Below are 16,692 nucleotides of genomic sequence, written 5' to 3'. Positions count from 1 at the left end.
ACACTTACAATGCATAATTCAGAATTTTGTGTTTCAATTTGACTTATAATTATTAAGTCTCAACTAACTTGGGTTATTTAATACCATGGGGCATTTATATTTCTCTTTCCTCCTGAAGAAAATAATTAAATAATTCATAGGTGTCATTTCAGGAATAAATGGGAAAAACAATCCAAGAAGAAAAACTGAAGTTATTAAAACTAGCACACCTTAAGTGTGAAGCTGAGAAATAATTATTAAGAACATCCATTTATCAAATATTATGATAAATGGATTCGTCTTTGGAAATTAAACTAGCTTAGAATACATTAAAACCCTTAAAAATGGTTTTGTTATGTCATGGGCCCCCCGGAGCCATCCAACTTGTATACTAATTATTTTTTCTTGGCTGCATGCTGCTTTAATTACATTCATTATTTCTGTCATTCTGCAAAATCTTATGCATGTAAGTGTTGGTGGCCGAGTGCATAACCATTGCTTTTCCCCTGCTGTGCTAATGGCTGAGGTCCAAGAGGAGGTGGAAATGAAGTGAGTTTAGAAGGTTAAATTTGGCCCCCAGTTAATTTGCTTCACAAACCTGCTACCTATTTTTTTTGTCATAAGCTGGTTCAATTACAAATCTATGACCATAAGGAACCAGAAAGTTAGACTACAATTTGTTAACTCTAATCCTTACTGACTGTCAATGATGTTGTCAGCAGGAAGTTTAAAGAAAAACCAGAGAGAAAAAATTAGATAAACGGTGTATCTTCTTAGAAATTAAATGAATTTTAGCAATGAAATATGAAAAGTTAGAATGAAATATTCACTAAAATTAACACGAACACTATGTCTGGAACATTTTTGTCAAGTTGTCATATGAAGAAGTTGTAGTCACTGCTTGGTTCCAACTATTGATCTTTCCATGCTTCTACTCCCTTTAATTTTAGGCAAAAATGGAATATAAGTAGTTCCCACTGTTAAAAATAATTAAAAGGGTGTTGATTTCCTCTCTATATAACTCTGTCTTTGCTGGGCATCCAGAGACCTTTGTGTCCTTCTAGTTCTCATAAAATTTAAATATCTGCTCACAAGTACTTCAAATTAACTTATATCCCCATAAAAGTGATTCAATATAATTACAAATATGAATCAATATAAGTTTTATGTCATTCAAATTATTTGTAGTCTAGCATTTTTCCTATCAATTAAATATTAAGATAATTGTTCTTTTAACAAGTATACTATTAGTGTTACAGAAAATATTGTTCTTTAAGTGTTTAGAAGCAACTATTAAAATGTTATATATGATAATATCCATAATAACTGAGATTTTTGTAACTTTTTTCATAAATAAAGACATTTATATTTTTCCTGGGGCTTGAACTTTGGACCTGGGCACTGTCCCTGTGCTCTTCAGCGCAAGTCTAATGCTCTACCACCTGTGCCACAGCACCATTTCTGATTTTCTTGTGGTTTCTTGGAGGTAAGAGTCTCATAGACTTTCTTGCCTAGGCTGGCTTTGAACCACTATTCTCAGATCTCAACCTTCTGAGTAGCTAGGATTACAGACGTGAGCCACCGGCACTGGTCTGAATTAACTTTCATAAACAGGTGGTCATACAAATATTAATTATTTTGCCACGGGTAACTAAGAGAAATTTGGACATGTTTAGAAAGAATCTTCAAAATAATGAAATGGCTTTGAACAAATTATTACAATTCAGGTATCAAATTTCATATATTTCTGATTGGGATATCAAAATGGGCAGCCAATCAAGAAAGTGTAAATAAACATTTCATATAATAAAAATGTCTTTTTTTAAGGCTTATATAGTTTATTAATCCCTGTGTGAAAAATTCGCCATCACTGCAGGTCAAGTCATTGAAGGATGATCTTTATTCCTTTGGCTGTTATCCAATCTCCAGCTCACATATTGCCAGCTCCAGTATTGGCCTTTGTAGTCCCTCTGAATTTCTTCATTCTGTTTTTGCGTTCCTTTCACTGTTTCCTCGAGGTCTTTTTCTTTTCATAAAGGCCATCTAGTGCAAATCTGTGTTTGGTCTCAATTTTCGATGCATAAGCCATGGAGTCATAAATCATGCCAAAGCCAGTTGTCTTGCCACCACCAAAGTGGGTTCTGAATCCAAGTACAAAGATGATATCAGGTGTGTCTTGTACATTTTGTCAAGTTTTTCTTGAATATCTGCCTTAGGTACTATGGTCCTTCTAGGGTGAAGGATTGAATAATCATCTGCTTCCTCTGAAGTAATTGGTTGGTCATGAACTTCCTGGTCTGGGTAGTTACTGTGTCATTCATGATGGGGACAGACCTTCACCCAGCCAGGGAGGAAAAGAGATAATAAAAATATCTCTAAGGGAATCTTTAGATTCTTTCCTCAGAAGAACAAAGGAGCTTAATCTATTCATGCTATGGGTTTTTTGTTTTGTTTGTTTTTGAAGGAGGAGCAGTACCAGGGCTTGTACTTAAGGCTTCATGTTCTTTTTTCAGCTTTTTCACTCCTGATAGGTACTTATCACTTGAGCCATGCCTCCACTTTTTGCTTTTTGCTGGCTGATTGGAAATAAGAGTTTGGAGGATTTGTCTCTCTGGATTGGCTTCTAACTAAGATTCTTATATTTCAGTCTCCCGAGTAGTTAGGATTATAGTTGTGAGCCACTGGCACTAGGCTGTGTTCATTCCTTTTAGAACTCTCAGAAAAGATTGTCTTGGTGAAGTTCTTGTATTTAACTGAGGGGCTTCGGTATCCTTTCATACCAATCTACTGAAAATTTGGAGAACTCTTAAAGAAATCCATGGTAAATAAATACTAAGTATTTATCCTTAAGTCCTCCAGAGATCAGGTGCATACATCATGTAAATAACAGCACAGGTCATGCTTCTCCTTCATTCTCTTTAATTACTGTCATTTGTTGCTTAATATAATCCTAATTTTCTCTCATGCTGTGATGAATTTAATTTATTATAATTTCCATTAAGTGAGCCTCTTCCTTGAATCTATAAAGCTTTGGAAAATCCAGTAAACTTGATTTTAAAAGTTTTTTTTTCCTCTATACTTCTATTCACTCTTTGATGTTTATCTAGTAAAAGAGAGATTTAATGTATTTATAAACTCTTCAGAAAAAAAAGTTACATTTACTCCTTTGAATGTCTGTTTTTTTCTCTAGCTTGTCCTGTTTCATTTTGCAGGAAAAATATAAAAGTTTTATTATCTTTAAGTAATTATGCAAAGGAGTTAATGGTTAACAAAGCAATTTACGAATACAATGCGCCTTGATCAATGTGGCCTCTTTCAGTATTTTCACCCATTCCTCCACTATCCACACCTTCCTTCACTCTTCTTAATTTTCTAGGATTTACTTTGAATTCTTGACTTCATTCTCCTCCTCTTCTCTTCATTCTAGTACCCCTTGACCTCACTGCCTCCCTTTCAGGTATCTACTTCTTGCATTTACTTTGCCTTTCTAAGTTTTCCTTTGAATCTCATATTTCATTCAATATATTTGTTTACACGTGCATACCACCCAACACATTTACTTATAAGTTTATAAGCTAAATCTAGCTTCTACATATAAGGAACATATGGATGATGCTTTGTCTCTCTGGGACCAACTTCTTTCAGTTAACATGATATTTTACTATCTCTAAAGAAATGGAAAAACCTACAAAATTATACATGACTATCTTATTTTTAAAGCAGAAAATACTGTAGTAGTATGATAGAGCTCTTATGGAAAAAAATATGGTGGCATCATAGTTGTCTTCTACCAATCAACATTTCCTAAGAACAAAATTGTAACTTGATATTTTTGGGGGTGGGCCTTACCTCAGCTTTTCTGTTTTAGCAATAGTAAAGAAAAATTACCTGTCCTGTTGGTCTATCTTTCTGTATCTACAGGGAAAGGTTTTGCTATAGCTACCTCTAACTCTAGACTTCTCCATTGTAAACTATGGAAGGTCATTTATAATCTCTAGTCTGACCTCTGAAAAATTATTTTCTCCTATAAAGATTAAGAGCCAAATATTGAATTTATTGAATATATTGAATTTATTTCAGAGAAAGAATAGTAGTTAAGGGATAATGATGCAGAGAGTATATAAAATTTGATCAGGATACACAGGGATATATCATATGCATGCATGTAAGTCCCACAATGAATAGACCTTTTGTACAACTCATGTTGTCTAATAAGAAAAAAAAAGCTTTTAGAAAACTAATAAAAAATATCCCTTTAACTTTTAGATGTACATTTGTAAAATCATACCAATTAGGTATTAAATAATTTCATAAGAGAAATGTAACTTTGTCATGGTCATCTCAAATGCCAAAATTCTCTTTTCTTTGGAAATAGTAATCTCTATCTCTGTATGTTCCTTAGACTGATCTCAAACTCCTAGGCTCATAAAAACAAAGAACCAAACAAACAATCTCCCTCCTTAGCCTCTTCACTACCTTGAATTACAAGCAGGGTTCATAACACTCAGTTTCACATTGCATCCAAAAATACAAACAATCACCCAAAATTCTGTACCTTGAAACTTCTAAACACCTGTTGTTGTTTTTTTTTTGTTTATTTGTTTTAGGTCCTTTGTAGCATAATATCATTTTATCTAAGAAGGCTCACTCTCCATTGGACTTCCAAGTCTATTATCTAAGTTTATTTAAGCACTTCTGGACAATTAGGCAGAGCGCATAAATCATCCCCACTTAATGAATGAAGAAATAAGAATCCAGTGGAACTACCAGGGCCCATCCTTCTCTGGCCATTCTGTACTTGAATAACTTAGAAGGACTTAGCATCAGGGCAGGCAAGGGCTATCAGAGGGGTCACGTGCAGTTGAGACCCATGCTAACTTGAAACAAATTAAGCATTTCATGCAAAAATCCAATAAAGGGCATATCATATTTTGATAAGCCTGACTAGACCAAAGAATTGTCTTTCTATGTACCGTCTTTCGTTTGCAAATAAATTGCTATAAGCAAAATAGAAACACTGATGAAAATATATATAAAAGCAGAAAACAGTGATTTAAAAATCTTAATCATATGAAATAACATCATTGTTCTCTGAATACATAGTTAAAAGATTACAATACATTTTTGAGAACTTAATTTTAGTAAATTAGAATTTATTTAAACCACCAACACATCACATTCTTGAAAGAAGTTGTACCTTTTAGTGTATTACCTGTATTTCATTGTAACGATAATCCTTGAAAATGCTCCTTTCACTATTTTTAACAATTTTGTATTTTTAATTTTTTTTCTAAGATAAGTGTTTTGTATAGGAAGATTTTGCAGGTGGGAGATATGAATTGCTGACATCTTAGATCATAATAGTAAGAAGGTAAGGCCAGGCAGAGGTAGATGCCTTTAATTCCTTCTATGTGGGGAGGTCAGAGCATAAACCAGAGACCTCATCCAATAAATAAATAAATTAATATCCAAGGCAGAACAAGCTGAGAACTGGTCAAAGTAGTACAGTGCTTGCCTCTCAAGACCACAATTCAAACTCCAGTACCATATAATCTGAAACAAACAAATAAATATATTAAAAAGGAATGATTCAAAATGGAGTAAGAAATAGTTATTATGATGATTACCTCTTGTTGGTTTAATCAATTTTATGTGGGAAAAACCAAAGTTTTATCAACACAGGAAAAAGCACCAGTAGCTATTTAGTATTAAATTGGAGTGGTAATCAATTTATATTTATCTTTAAAAGGATGGAGCATTTATCAAACTTTTTGTTTCCTTGATAATATGGAAAAGTAGATTATATTGTAAAGAATAACAAAACACCTTGCCAAATTGATTTCTATTTTTTTTCTTTTATCCTACACATGCTAAAGACATTTTCTAAGTTACCAAATTCAACAGGGATGAGATATGATCCAGTTTTGGAATGCATGATTAATATATTGCTACTTTCTATGCATTCCTGATTCATTAGTGTCTCTTTAGAAGATTTCAATGTATTGTTCTAAAGAACATTTTTGTGTTTCACTTTGTGTAAACTGTGACATACACAGTAAATATTACAAACATGTCACCCTTACAAAGCTGAAGATCATCCATTCACATATTGAAGTAATTAATTATATAATTAACAATTATATATGTATATTTGTATGTGTATGTGTGCATACATGTATATCTGTTAGAAAACCATAAGATCTTGAAACGAGTCATGAATCCTTCCAAAGTGTGATAGGCAAAAGGAGGTGGGCCAGAGAAGAGATGATCTAAGCAACCTCCAATGGAGGTGGATGAACTTGTGCAAACCCCAATTTTGTGAGGTTTCTTTTTTTTAATTGCACCACCAGGGGAATCCCATCATATGATGCTATGGGAGATTTGGGAGCCTCCTTCAGAGCACTGAGAAAATCACTGCGCAAGCATGTTAGGAAGATCAAGTGACAAATACTGTTAAAAGGAAAAACAAATAATCATATACAAAGGATGACAACTTTGAAAAAGAGATGATTGGGATCAAATACTATGAAGATTATTAAGATTATAGAAACAGTATCAGGTAGAAATGATAGAAAGAGATATATTAAAAGAAAGTTTGCTGGTCTGAAGATCTAAATATATAGATCGCAGAACTATATATAAAACAAACTCAATATAAATAAACATGAGTTTAAGTGCATATTTACTATCTGAATTTTAATATATGTATGTAATATTAATTTTCAGGAAATAAAGAATCTCATAATCAAACAAAAAAAAGATTAAATGAAATCCAAGATAGCGAAACAAAAGACTTCTTAAATAATTTTTGTTGTTGATGATTGTGTCTTCTTTATCTTATGTATGGTGTGTTCATCTGTATTTTTTTCAGGAAACTGAGGTAGGGCACAGAATGCAAGGAAAAAGGGGGGAAAAGTGCAGGAGTGGAGTACACTGGACATTAAGGAGAGCTATATAACTTGTGGGTGGGGTCAGGAGGGAGGAACTGGGAGAGAAGGAGGAAACAGAAGACCAGAAGACACTGTACAGAAGGAAATGTATCATTATCTGACTTGTAATTGTAATGCCTCTGTACATTACCTCTGTAATTAGGGACTTTTGGGGGGGAGGGAGGGTTTAGTCCTGGGACTTGAACACTAAGCCTAGGTGCTTTCCCTGGCCTTCTTTTTCTCAAGGCTAGTAACACTTGAGCCACAGCACCTATTCCAGCTTTTTCTGTGATGAATTGGAGATAAAAGTCTCTTCCACTTTCCTGCCCAGGCTGGTTTTGAACCACAATCCTTAGATCTCAGTCTCCTGAGTAGCTAGGATTATAGGCATGAGTGACTGGTGCCCAGAAAATTACAGATTTATTTTAAAATAATTATAAAGAAAAAACATGAGTACTCAATTTGTAAAAAGTGTGTTTATGTTTTTTTCTTTTCTCAATTTCTGTTTCTTTCTTTGAAACAAGGTTTTTTACGCAGCCCAGTCAGGTCTTGAACCCTCCATTATTCATCTTCTGCTTCCTTGGTGCTAGAATTAACAGGTTTGCATGAACATACTCATCACGCTGTTCTGTAGACTTACATTTGTAACAACAACAACAAAAACTTCTTTAAAAACACAAATGTTTGAGCTTTAATCCAAGAAACATTGTCATTTGAGAAGTGTGTCTGACTTTTATTTTTCCCTAGAAATAGCTTTAGGAAGGACAGTGAATGACACCTAAAAGTTCTGGGCAGAAAAAAATAAGTTGCTTTGAGTCCCTCTGAGACTCATTTTTGAGCCAATATTCTAGTTACATTACCTCCTTACTTAGGATACAGGCCAAATTCTGACAGCCAATACTTTCTGAAAATCCCATGGGGGTCAACAAGATGCATTCTATTCATATCTGGAAGAGAACTTGGCATAACTATTTAGTGAAAAGTTGGGAACTACTAACTCCATACAGATACAAACAGGAAAGAGGTCTCCTCACACAGCCTGGATTTGCCAGTTTTGAATTATACATACATCAGACAAAAGCAGATCACATTCTATTAAACTCAATAGCACCTAATAATATACATTTTTGTTTCAGAAAAAAATGTTTACAAATGATAAATGCATGAGGTTTTACTCAAAAAAACCATCCTATTTAAGCAAACTTTAAATGAAGCAATATGTATTGAAATGTCTGAAGAAAACTACAAAAGGCAACAAGCAAATGGAAATACTCTACTCCATCTTCTTTGACTGGGAATGCGATTCTTTCAGTTTCCTTGTTTTATCTCATCCCAAACTTAAGTACATGTATATCTTTGAGAAGTGTTTGCTACTTGCTACTTTGTTCTTGTATAGTCTTTTTTGAGACTCTATAATGGCTACCACCATATTGCTATTACACACACACACACACACACACACACACACACACACACACGTTCCTTTACAACTCAATAGCCAACAGAGAAACAGATTTTTACCTATAGTATCAAAGTATTATTTATGTTGCTACAACCTTATTCATTATTTTGTTTTCTGTATATCATCCTTCCCATAACTATCTTTCTATTGTATGCACAGAATTCCAAGATTCAAATATTATATATGAAATGCTTTTCTTTATTTTTATTTTTACTGTAAAGGTTATGTACAGAGGGTTACAGTTACATATATAAGGTAGTGAGTACATTTCTTGTGAAACTTGTTTCCTCCTCCCTCATTTTTCCCCACCATGCCTCCTCCCCAACCTACCCCCCAAGCTGTACAGTTAGTTTACAACACATTGTCTTTTAAGTATTGCTGTTGCATTGGTTCACCTTTTACCCTTTGTCTTATTTTTTTTTTTTTTTTTTTTTTTTTTTTGGCCAGTCCTGGGCCTTGTACTCAGGGCCTGAGCACTATCCCTGGCTTCTTCTTGCTCAAGGCTAGCACTCTGCCACTTGAGCCACAGCGCCACTTCTGGCCGTTTTCTGTATATGTGGTGCTGGGGAATTGAACCCAGGGCCTCATTTATACCAGGCAAGCTCTCTTGCCACTAGGCCATATCCCCAGCCCAGTACATATCTTTTTGAAGAGTGTCACTTCTTCCCTGCTTTCCTCTATTTTCCCCTTCCTATCCCTGCCCACAGATCAGAGTTCGTTTTCTACTGGGGACCATGCTGGCAATTGCTCTCCTTCTTCCCTCTATTTATGAAATACTTTAAAATGGTTAGACTTATAAAAAATGTAAACATTTTCCTAATCCTTTTTTCCTGAGTAGTTAAGTTAAACAATATGGTGATTTTAACTTTACTTTGTCTTCCAAATGTCTACTAAACAAATATGTTTCTTTTATATAACAAGGCTAGCACTGCATGCTTCCAGCATTCAGAAAAGATCTCAAAAAGAATGGATTCGTCCTCTACATTACAATATCCACTTCCTTGAATGGGAAGCTAAATGTTATCTATCCCCAGTACCCAGTCCAGATTCTCTACCTTGCCTTCATGTGCTAGTCAGTCCTGCTCTCTAATCTAAATCTTACTTTTCATTGTCCCCGCACCTTTGTGGCAATTTCTTACTACATGAGTTGTATGTGAGGATAGAGGCTGGCTGTTTAGCAATGGCCTTGTCGAGTAGGAAGCGATTAATTAAACCTAGCTTTTATTTTTCTTCAAAGTTACTGCTAAGAGGATTTCAGGTGTTAGGCTTTCTCCACAGCTGATCTGTCGCTTGAGGCTAGGTTGTATACTTAACTAGAACAAAACCTTTCTGGGAATTTTTTTTTTCAGCATAGTAACTTTTTATAGAGATATAATCATAGGGATTTAAATGAGATTAATTTTGATCCTCCTAAGACTATAAGTTAAAGACCGAAGTGTGTGGTGGCTTCTAGTTTGCTGAATAGATAAGGGGAAGTATTTGCTTTATATAGACAAAAGGATTGATATATGTATGTATATGTATATATACATGCATATGCAATAATATACATTTCATGTATTTATTGAATAGTAATATATGGCTACGTGATCCCATTCACATTTTCCCTTTTTGCTTCCTTGTTATAAATACGTCTTGAATATAATTCAAGATATATTTGTTACAAAGCAGTGAAAGTAGGATTTATCTTTCACAGAATTTGGAAATTTTACTTGTGTTCACACTGGAGTATTGTGATTTAAAACTAAATTCAAGGAAATAAATTACAAACAGTGTCAATAATGAGGAAGAATATACAAAGTCATCATAAAACTAAACTCTTAACAGAATAATGATTGTCCAAGTCATTTCAGAGTAAATAAATGTAATCATGCCATTACACTGATATGGCTTCACAGCACTGCTGTTTGTGGAACATCAACATTGAAAATGAAAGGAAACAGAATATATTATATCAATAATGAATGATGAGAACCAAAAGGCAGAGAAGGATTGAATTCTCAGTGCTGTTGGTATGCAAGTCAGCTTTCTAAACTAACAAATGGAATAAAATAAGAACCATAGGCTTCCTTTGTGAATTCCACAAACATAAATGATTTCTCTGTGTTTATTTCATTTGAAGTATGTAAGTAATTTTATTTTTCTGAGTAAACTTATGAAATAAAACCATCAGCAAGTTGCAAGCAATATATAGGTATACAGTATTTTATCAAGGAATTGTTTTCACCACTTTCCTCATATTGTATTGTTATAATATTTTTATTATTAAATAAAATAGTATCAAATGAGCAGTTTTTATAAGAATATAGATTCAGTTTAAGAAACTGGTTGTGTGCAATGAGTGCTAGCCATAGTTGTAGAAAATAGTGAACAGATGACCAAGCAAGAAAACTAACTAGCAAAACATTATGAGGATAATAGAATAAACTTGTGAAACCCTTAGCACAGCACCTTACTGTTGCTATGATATTAATATTTGCATGAATTAATGACTAAGTTGAAGATGAAGTTAAAATATCCCATGTATTTTTAACTCAAATAGTTTTAGTTATAGAAGCAATCATGTTTACAGAACATACAGGTGGTTTCTTGAAGATTTATATTTTAATATTGTTTATCAGTAAAGGGGGAAATGTTAAACATTCGGATTTTATTTGAAGAAGACTGAAACTATCCCAGTATCTACATGCACATTAGAAAAATATGTGATACTCTGTGATACTTTGTGAAAGGGAAATAACTGTGGAGATAAACATGGCAGAATATTATTTCTTTTAGGCAATAATTTCATTAAGGATTTTTCCTAGTATCAAACCTTCATCTTTCATGTTTTTCACATACAGTCTTTTCCATTTTTTCCAATTCAAATAAAAACCTAGAAGAATTTAGGTATAGGTCAACAATTCATAACTTTTCAACTATTCCAAAGACCACAAATCAAATATTTTTCTTTTAAAAATGAATAAATTGAAGCTGAGCAGTGGTGGGTCATGCCTGTAATCTTAGCTACTCAGGAGGGTGAAATCTGAGGATCACAGTTCAAATTCAGCCCAAGCAGGAGCCCATGAAAGTCTTAATTCCAATTAACCATCAAAATAGCTGGAAGTAGAGCTGTGGCTCAAGTGGTAAAGTGCTAACCTTAATCACAAAAAACTCAGGAGGAGCTCCCAGATTATAATTTTAAGCCTTAGGATTTGCACAAGAAAAATAATAAATTGAGAGTAGGAAGGATACAAAGTCTGTAAAAGCTTGATAGAGTATCACTTGAGGACTTTGATTCTTTTGGATCACAAGTCTCCCCTTCTTTTTGTCTTTCTATGTATCCTTTGCAGCATATATTAGATGTTGCTCTTCTTATTGATCATGCAAATATGTGCCTTTGGAACAATTCTTCCACACTGCCTTCATTTCCCCAGCTCTATGGCACCAAAATATGATACATTGTGGGAATTTAGGTGTTCCTGTGACACTGGCCAAATGAATAGCTTAAAGGGAACCACATGCTACTAATTGCCATATGCTGCATTTTAGTTGACTATGTTATGGCCTAACAGTTCATACCAAGAAACCTTTGGAGTCTTAATAGCCGGAGGTGCCTTGGCATGAACAAAAAAGAAAGAAAACCTTAAAATACCCTCTGAAATAAAAACCTCTTAATTCAACATTTTTCTAATAACCCCATACTCTTACACTTAGTCACACCATTAAATATTTATTTTAATCTATTCCAGCATTTAATTGTCAGCTGCTTTTTTTCCCCTTTTTTTCCATTTGGCCTGTCTAAAGACATGGTAATTTATTAGAAAATAATGGAATAAATAATGCAATTTCTTACACATGGAACACTGTCAGAAACACTGAGTTGCTCATTAGATTGATTAGTCCTTCACAATGAAGACTCACAGCATAGTGTGTTAACCCTCAAAATTCTTTTCTTATGTTTATATTTGTAATATTCACCAGAGAATTAAAAGATAATCTCTCAAATATGCAATGTTGACTACGTATTTTGTTTGTTTGTGTCAGTCCTGGGGCTTGAAATCAGGGCCTGGCAATGTTTTCTTTCTTACTTTTTTTTTTTCTTCAAGTTAGACATCTATAATTTGAACCACAGCTACATCTCTGGATTTTTGGTATTGAATTGGACATACGAGTCATGCAAATTTTTTTTGGGGGGGGGGCTAAGCTGTCTTTAAAACATGATCTTCCCATCTCAGCCTTCTGAGTAGTTAGAATTACAGGAGTGAGCCACTGTTATTAGTGTTAAAGTACTATTTTGCTAGATCTTATAATGTAAAATCCACAAGATCAGGCAACCACCATGAATACCTATTTTTCCTCATTATATTTCTCATTATAGTCTCAAAAATCATTGAAGACATAGTTGTCTTGATAAAGTTTGGATTTGATATTTAATAGTGTTGAGTAGGTTCCCTAGTCATGACTAAAGACAACAGGCTAGCAATCTTTACAGCCTGTAAAGACTGTAAAGATTGCTAGCCTGTTGTCTTTTTAGAAGGTTTAAATAGGTTTTGTTATTGTTTTTTGTTCTATTCTATCTTGTCTAGAGTCTATACTGGTTCAAAAGATCTACCAAAAAATTCACAGTGATGCATGTCTCTTTTTCACCATTTCTTAGGCAAAGACAGATACCAAATTTCTGCTGTGGAATATGTTCTTTGCTCAGAATGGGCAAAAGTAGCCAAGAAAGTTATAAACCTTTATAGAGTATACAGAGGGGTCTTTAATACCACAGATTTAACTCTATTTCATGGCAACTGAAGAAAATAACCTGTTTTGCCAGTATCTAATTTGTTAAGGAAACCTCTAGACTTTGAGTATGCCTAGTTACATCATCAAACAAGAATAACTGGTATCCATGAGCTATCCTCAAGTTAGAATTAGATGGGGATTTCTCATTAAATAGTTTTAGGACATGGTGTGCCTCACGTGTGCTTAGGAGAAGCATCATTTGTTGATGCAGACTAGGCAGATAAAGCCTCCTCCTTCACTAAGTAGATCAGCGGAAACAATCTCCTTTCCCCCTTTTAAGAACTCAACTTCTACATGAGATGTTCTGACCCTCAAAATCTTAAAGTTTGAATAGCTCTCATTCTCCTTTCTTAAAGACAATATAATCGAAGATGGAGTCTGCATCATATGGTTTAATTTTGATACCATTAACATATTAATTACATAACACTTGAGCATCTATGTTCTTTCAAGAAAAAGGAGGTGGAAATACATTTGAATGAAAATAAGCAGGAAAATAAAAAATAGCACTTGCTACACACAGGTGTAAACATCAGGGGAAGAAAAATGTCATTTGATCTTTCCAGTTAATGATGGAAAAAATAAAAAGCATTTCCCCCTCTTCTCTGACACTGAGAGACAAGAGCAAAATATAAAAAGACAAATAACTTCATTTCTAGCACAACTGGAAAACTGCTCTCCAACAAACCCACAAGCTGAGAAACAAAGCTGCATTGTACAGCAAATTTTGAACAGATCAAGAGAGGATTCTGGGAACAGAACCCATAATTTACTATGTGAGGATATTTCCAATAGTGATTGCTCTGAGCACAGTAAATTACCTTCCACGGCCCCAAAGCAGCAAGCGAGTGCCTGTGTTTGTACATCGGTGTGAGGGATGCAGAGCCACAGGGTTCACAGTGGGTTGGAGAAGGGACTACTGGCACCACAAATCCTTCTAGGAAACAACTGGAGATGAAAAGGACAAAGAAGACATTGGTACCAATTTGATTTATGTAGGTAACTACCCTATCTTGGGAGAAATAAATTATTTATTGACACACACACACACAAACAGACTCAATTATGACACACAAACTCATTAAGAAACATGGATAATTCTTTTGTTTCAAATTTAATTTTTTTTGCTTTAAATTTAATGTCAAGGTGATGTACACAGGGGTTACAGTTACATAAGTAAGGCAGTGAGTATATCTCTTGTCTTACTTGTTATCCCCTCCCTTGTTTTTCTGCCACCAAACCCTGGATATTTCTATACAAAAGCAAACACAATATTTGCAAAATTAATGACTCAAACTTGTTTTGTAAATCGAGGAACACTGGCTGTAATGTATGCTTTGTGAGAAGTTTAAATACAAGAACGGTGGCCCGTGACCACCAATCCTGGGCAAATTTATGAGACCCTTTCTAAAAAAATAACTGTCGCTAAGAGATTGGGAGTTTTTCTCAAGTGGTAGAGAACTTGCATAGCAAGCATGAGACCCTGAGTAGCAAATACACAGACAGGGAATCAAACATATGACATAGATAAGAACTATTTTGAAAATGTAGCTTGGCACAATGGTGCAAGCCTGTGATCCCAGCTACTGGGAAGGTAAAAGGAGGAGAATTGTCATTTGGACAACATTAGGAAAAAAAACAACATGAAAATAAGAATGTGAAGTCTAAACACAAATGGGAAACTAGCAAAACAATATAGAAGATAGATGATCTTTTCTTTACTTAAGAGTGACCTTTTGTAAGAAGTTGCAAGACTAATACAAAGCCAGGTGCCAGTGTCTCATGCATGTAATTCTAGGTAACTCTAGATGTTGAGATATGGGACTGTTGTTCAAAACCAGGCCTTTCAGGAAAGACTGAGAATCTTATATGAAAAATCTGAAAATACAGCTGTGGCTCTAATGGTAGAGAATTAACCTTGAAAATAAAAGTTAGGGGCAGTGCTTAGGCCCTATATTCAAACCTGAGGGCTGGTAAACAAAATATATAAATAAATAAAATTTAAAAGCATTAAAACACAAATAAAACAATGCACAAATAAGGTAAACAGAGCTCTCAGGAAAAGATAGAAATGGCATATAAGCACAGCCTAAATTCAATCATAATATTTAAAAATAAATTAAATTATGACTGGGAAGTTTTCCTGTGAAGTTAACAAATATTGGAGGAGCTAATAAGACCTTGTTGATGATGAACATGGAGATTCCTTTGATATTGACTAAAAATATAATCCAAAGGAACTTTGCAATCTACTTCAACTTGTTAGAATTCAGCTTGAAAATATGCATGAATATTTTTATATGAATGTGTACAGAAACACACACACACACACACACACACGTTGTGAGACATCAATGAGAATAAATTTTGAGGTATATGAGAGATCTGTTACATCCTTTGCTGCCAGATTAGTGATTTTGCTTTGTTCATACCAAGTCTGTACTTGATGTTCATAATGTAAGTAGATAAAAAATAAAATAAATAAACAGACATACAAATATCCCATAAAAAATGAACAAGTAATCACTGCATCATATATCTGAATGTAGAAACCAAATCAAGAATACAAGCAGTGGGGATCAGGAGAAAATACCAGGAGGACATAAACTATGTATGAGTCAAGCAGTGTAAAATTGGAACAGCTTAAATGGAATGGCTTAATGGACAGAATGATAGCTACTTAAACAGAGAGAGATTTGAAGATCTATTTTGCCATAATCACACACCATCTCTCTCTCCCTCTCTCCCCCTCTGTCTATCTCTGTCTCACACATGCACACATACACACACATGTGCATGCACCTATACATTCATGAACTTTAAGCCCCCCCACATATAACTAATCGATGTTAATGAATAGGTCCCAATATTATATTTTTCGTAAGAATCTATTCTAGATGTCATTCAGATACGAGAGTAGTGTGTTTAGGACATTGACGACCCTTTATTCCTTTCCCTTGTTCCCATCCTACTTAGAAAAAGAATGACTGCACCTCACTCACGCTGGCGATAGAGAATTTTCTGTGCTAAACAAGCTTTTGACAAATAGTGTGTCTTTCAAGGTAGATAAATCTAGACCTAATGTGAGCAGGCACTAAAAACCTCAGCCCATCTTTATATTTGATGGTGCCTATATTCAGGAGGAAAATGTTCTTTTTCAGTTGAATGCATTTAAATGGTAAATAAATAGCTGTGAACAGAATCCTAGAAGAAAAGAGAAAACAAAAAAACGATCACTCTTGATATCTCAATGTGATATATTTGTTAAAGTTTGTCTTGAACTTCAGAGCCATCTATGTCATATGCGTTCTATAACAAGGGAAAAACTAGTCTTCAGTAAATGAAAATGAAAAATAAAACTAGCACTAAAAATAGTTTTAAAAAATGAATTTTGTAATCAGAGTAACTTTGAGGGAAATATTATGGTAGATGTCAATGAATTGTTCATTTGATTTACCTTTTACAATCTAGAAGAATTGCTCAGCCTGTTGGACAGAATACCTAAAGAAGAGCTATTATCTGAGCTCTGGGTGTGATAGAGTAAAAACC

The 16,692-nt window shown here is 34.2% G+C and overlaps 1 pseudogene; it reads right to left on the bottom strand.

The window, feature by feature from the left end:
• Positions 1-1,909: 1,909 nt before the first annotated feature.
• LOC125357554 lies at positions 1,910-2,300 on the bottom strand (annotated as a pseudogene).
• Between the last annotated feature and the right edge of the window lie 14,392 nt (positions 2,301-16,692).

Source organism: Perognathus longimembris, chromosome 9, assembly GCF_023159225.1.
Source record: "Perognathus longimembris pacificus isolate PPM17 chromosome 9, ASM2315922v1, whole genome shotgun sequence".
Classification (NCBI taxonomy): Eukaryota; Metazoa; Chordata; class Mammalia; order Rodentia; family Heteromyidae; genus Perognathus; species Perognathus longimembris.
Note: the sequence above shows the minus strand (reverse complement) of the source record. Positions and strands in the feature narration are given on the sequence as shown.